Raw genomic sequence first — 5,745 nt, forward strand, 5'->3', positions numbered from 1 at the left:
TTCATAAACCCCTTGAACTCTTTCACCCTTTTTGTCCTGTTCTGAGCACATTGAACAGGTCAAACTGTCAGCAACACCACAAAAACCACAGGAAGGGGACGCTCATTAGAGAAACCACTCTGACTGAAGGACGCACAAAGCACGCTTACGGCGACATAGTAAAACACCAGTTTTTTTTAAAGTTTTTTAAAGTTTTTTTTTTTCATTTCGATATATGTTTCTAGCAATGGTGCGCAGTGGTGTTCTGAAATGAAGAGGCAAAGTTCTCAAAGTTTTTTTTTTTTTTAAATCAAATGTAAATTCATGTCCCAGTCATATTTTATTTATTATTACTTACACTGTCAGGCAAAAAAAAAAAAAAAAAAAAAAAAAATATATATATATATATATATATATATATCAATATGAAATCAATATTCTACTTAATAAAGCAAAGTATGAATCTCATCAATAGTGTTTTTAAGCATTTTTTATTTATTCCAAAATAACAACTTAAGGCAGGAACAATTTAAACAATATATATATTTGTGAACTTATGTTCAGCTGTCCTTTTTAATAGTTAACTTTTTAGGGGTTCAAGCACCTACTTTTGCAAACTAGTCCTAGGTTTTTTGCCCAAACTCGAACCAGACCAGTGCAGAAAGATTCTCTAGTGAGTGAATCTCAATAATTATCAAAAAAAAGTTTAACTTTTGACTCACTATGGCAAAGGGACGCCAAAAGAACGGAATGAGACATCTTCGCCAAACTCGGCACACTTATGTAAGCGCTTAATCTGAGGTCACATAAAAAAAAAACGTGGCGACTGGCCACTTGGTAATGATATAAGAGGGAAAAAACAAAAATGGCTATAACTAGGCAACCATTTGGCCTATCACCATAAAAATCTCTGTGCACGGTCTTGGTCTAAAGTGTCACAAGTGTCTATAAGGACATTTGTGTATCTCAAAAAAACATGAGCGCCATTGGACTATGAATTTTAAGCACCTATTAAACAAGGTTAACGGAGGCTGATCGGAACGAAACTCAGTGGGCCTGTTTGACTCACATCCCCAAAGGTCTGTGAGAAATTTGAAAGAAATCGGCCACTGGGGGGCGGTATTGCATTTTTTGAGAGTGTAAACGATTGTACATTGCACGGTTTTTCGCACGTACACGCGATAGAACTAGTCCTAGGTTTTTTCGCTTAGTCTAGAAAAAAAACAGCAGTGCAGTTCTTTGGACTCTCTAGGTCAATAGTTATCAAAAACATGTTGAAATTTACCCTTTGGGAAGCTATAACGAGGTCCTTTAGAAAAGGAGCCTGTCCAAATATACCTAAAAGCCTATAAAGCCTGAACAAAAACTCAAAACTTCACAAAACCCGCTGAGCACATGTGACAGGTGATTCTAAACAAGCATGAAAAGTTTCAGGGAGATCAGACCACAGCTGGTGCTATAATAGTTATAAATGCTATAAAAACCATAATATTTATATGTTAAATCATCTGGATTTGACAAAAATGCTTTTTTAATAATTGATTTAGGTGGTTACAGGCTTGCTAAAAAATATGTAATGTCTTTTTCTATATATGCTTAAATATCTAAAGCACTTGAACTCGGTAATCGCTGCTTGCAGCTATATTAACTATTTTTACATTTTTCAGATCATCAGTGATCAAACTCTGTAAATATTGGTCACAGATACATAGATTTACTTTAAATTTCACCAAGCTGATTACTCACTAAAAACTCCTACAGATCATGTTTTCAGGCAATTTTAATTCTTATTTTGACATTACAAAGTGGTTATATCTAAATGTTTGAGTTGTTTGTTTACTTTTTTAAATTTTAAATCTTTTCGTAACGCCATTATATTGTTCATTCAGACTGATTCGCAAACATGGAACTCGCATGAACACAAAAGGGGGGGTTTATCACATGAACCAATCACAGCTGACATAACCAGTCATATCCAATCATATCGCAATCATGTAACTTTCCCCCATTCATTTTCAATTACCCCCGACCAAATCCACTGCAAGCCCACCCATCTGTTAAAACTAAATGGACTCAGGAGAGGCAAGAGTGTCGTGGACACTTGCTGTAACTTTACCTGCTGGTGTAGCTGTTGGACAAAGTTTCTTTAGAAAAACGAGTGGTTTATACACTTTTTAATATCATATTTTGTCATATTGGCGTTGTTTTGTTTTTGTACTGCAATTTTTTTTCTCATTCAATATTTTGAGGCACTGCCTCCCTTGCCTCCTCAGAAGAAACGCCCCTGTTCCCCAGCTAGAATCAAAACACAAAAGAATCAAGATTCTTCAATTTCAAGAGTTACAGTGTGTATATGTGTTGTAAGTAAGGACTGCTGCTTGCTTGTCTTGGAAACCTGTTTGAAACCAGTCATTATTTTTGTTTTTCACTTTCATGGTGCCATTGGAATTTACACACTTCAGCTTTAGATAAATATTTTCACTTCTTCAACATCTGGAGTTCACTGCAGGTGTTTCTTGTCTTGTAACAAAACTGTGATGTGTTGTAAAATTATTCTTTTATTCCCTCGCTGTCTTTCGACTGGGCAGTGAGTGAAGTCCTCAGGTGCTCCTGACTCACTGCATGTATTTTTGGTCATCTTCAATAGTGGGAAATCCTTTTCTTCTTATCAGATGTGTGAACAATAAACTCTGACTGTGCTGGGAGATTCACATGCTCAGAGAACTGTAAGATGTCTACAGGACACCTCAAGCACAAGTACCCTCTAAAAGCTTTCAAAATATACACAAAACACTTCAACCTACTGTTAAGGACTCCAAATAAACAATTTAACCGAAGTCCTCGAAGGAAAAAACTTGCAGTGAGGGTTCATGTCTGTGGCCCATTAGAAACAGATGTCCAAAGTTGCATCAAGGCCAAATCACAGTCCCTGTCTCAGCTGTTTCAGACAATATGGCTTTAACATCATTTACAGCCCATTAGGCATAATCATAAATGAGAAACAGCAGTTATTCGCAGACAGTTGCATTTGCCGCAGTCTGCAGAAACTGTACTGCATGCTCCCACAGATGGCTGACAATATGGCCCAAAATCATTTGGTTTGTGTATTGGATACAGACTGATTGTTTTTATTTCAAGGACACACTAAAATGGGACACACTTATAATAGAATACATTTACTTATTTTTACGGAAAATTGCTTCATCAAATATGATCATTCCCCTTTTCATAAATATATATACCCAGATAGCACACTACATCTGCAAGATGTTTGTTAAAGGGGTCATTGGATGCTAATGTTTAGTGTGTGTAAATTAATGTGTGTTGGCAGTGTATGTACAAATCTACCCTATAATGATAAAAATCCATGCAGGGGTTTTTAATCAGTCTGTAAAAATAATATCCCCTTTTTCAGATTGAGCCGTTCTCAGATTCCTGTCGGTGTGCCGTCACATCAATAGAGGCCGCTCCCACGATAGTTGATTGACATGAGCTCTTACCCCAGACCAGCTGTCACAGTCCAGTAACTTTCCTTGTTTCGATGCCGAAGCAGGGATGTAAGTTAGACAAGAATATCTCCGACTGAGCGATTGAGGTGTTGTGTTGCTGGATGTAATAATGAAGATAGTGGTCGTCATTTACTCCCGACATCTGAGCAGCTGAAGATGCAGTAAATTACGTTTGTTTGTGAAAGGAATGCGCCTCCCGATCTACATATATCTATGTTCGCGCGAATCATTTGTGATCCAGCTTCACTTACGGCAGAAGTGTGTATAAGCGTTTTTTTATGAATCTTTGTGATCGCCTTTCCTTATAACGTGGTAGTTAGGAAGTTTAGCGGCTAAATGTGGCTAAAGTAAACAAGATCGTCTTTCCACAGAGAGAAGAGAGGGGCGGGGTGAGCAGAACTCATTTGCATTTAAAGGAACAACCCCTTAGAATGAGATGATTTTTGCTGAGCTCATTTTGACAAGGTAAAAAACCATTGAGAATTTTTAATCAAAGTATATTAGAGACTTTTCATTAAGACCCTAAAGAATCATATCAACTTGTGGAAAATGGGTATCCGATGACCCCCTTAAAGATCACTTGATCTGGAAAGCATCTGCTGTGTACAAACATCTGACACAAGTCTCTAAGATGTCAGTTTTTACATACATTCTAAATCATAAACATCTTAAAGACATGTAATAGACGTCTTTTTGACACCTGATAGGAAACGTCCTAAGTAGTTTTGCAGATGAGCAAACAGTCTTCCAGATTTAAATGCAGACATCAAATAGACGTCTATATATAAATGAGGGGTTGTGGCAAAAATGTCACCAAAATGAAGAAAAATGACCCATAAATTCAAGACAAAGGGGCAGAGAATGCCCCTGCACAATGTAACAACATGAACGAAAAGCGTCAATTCGCAGAATTACATATAGACTCGCTCACATTTGTTTAGGTTGATTTACGCATCGTTATATGCGGTGTAGAGCCTTATATCCAATTAAACGCATTTCTGTTGAACTTGCACTGGCCAATCAAAGGCGTTTAGTCAGTGCTTAAAACGTCAGAGCTTGCGTCCCTCATCATAAACAACGCAGTGCAGATACGATGTAAATAAAAGCTTATTTTCGTAGCTTCAGTGATTATAATGGGAGTTTTTGCATAACTTCCATAGAATCGGCTAACTTCACAAATGTAAAAAAATGCCCCTGGAAATCAATTCCAGAGGGAAAATATTACCCCTTTATGGAATTGTTCATTTTTAACCCATATATATATATATATATATGTATTGTTTAAACCCATATATATATATATATATATATGTATTGATTAATTACATAATAAAAAAATGAGTATTAAGCAGACATTATAACTTTAGAAAGAAATATTGTATTTGATTCAGCATAACATTTTTTACATGTTTAGGCTACAACGGTCTAACAAACTATCCAACATAAAAGCAATGGTAAAAAAGCAATTTTTTAATTCATGCAATGGTAGTCATTGGTAGCCAAAAAAGCTTTGTTACCAGCAATCTTCAAAATACCTTCTTTTATGTTCCACAAAAGAAAGTCATTCAAGTTTGCGAAAATGATGACAATTTAATTTGAACTATCCCTTTGAAGTGTTTAAAGTGTTTTTTTTAAATTAAATAATACTCTAAATAAGAAACTAAAACTGCCAGCAGGTAAATGTCTTTATGTGTCAGTCATTCATTCATTCGATTTGTTCAAATGGCTGATTCATTTAGGAATTCAGTAAACGGCTCACTTTATGAATGGGCTTTTGAATCAGTGGTTCACCTGATTCGTTCAAAAAACTAAACACGGCTGTGTTGCTCGGAGATGCACAGCAATTCTGCTGTGGCTTATAGGTAATATTTTTGTTGGCAAAAATGAGCAAAAACAGACAATAATGTGTTTAAAATATAATACAATATAAACTTCTCATTTACTGAACTGTTGTATAAAATCACATTTGGGACAAACAGCACTTGTGTGATTGTTCTCGCTGCACACGTGATATCGCTTATCATATAAATATGAGACAGAAAAACTACAGGAGCATTTTTTGCCCCAATACCTTGAATTTTAGGGCATAACTGCGTTGAAATATTTTAATGTGTTATTTTTCATAACTAATTAAATAAAGTTAACGTGTTAAACCGACAGCCCTAATATATATGTAAAAATTAACAATAATTTGACTCCATATGGCATTAAAAAAACCTTGAAGCTAAAAAATGTAATCATCGCAAGATTTATGGTT

This window comes from Labeo rohita, chromosome 20 (assembly GCF_022985175.1).
Source record: "Labeo rohita strain BAU-BD-2019 chromosome 20, IGBB_LRoh.1.0, whole genome shotgun sequence".
NCBI classification, from domain to species: Eukaryota; Metazoa; Chordata; class Actinopteri; order Cypriniformes; family Cyprinidae; genus Labeo; species Labeo rohita.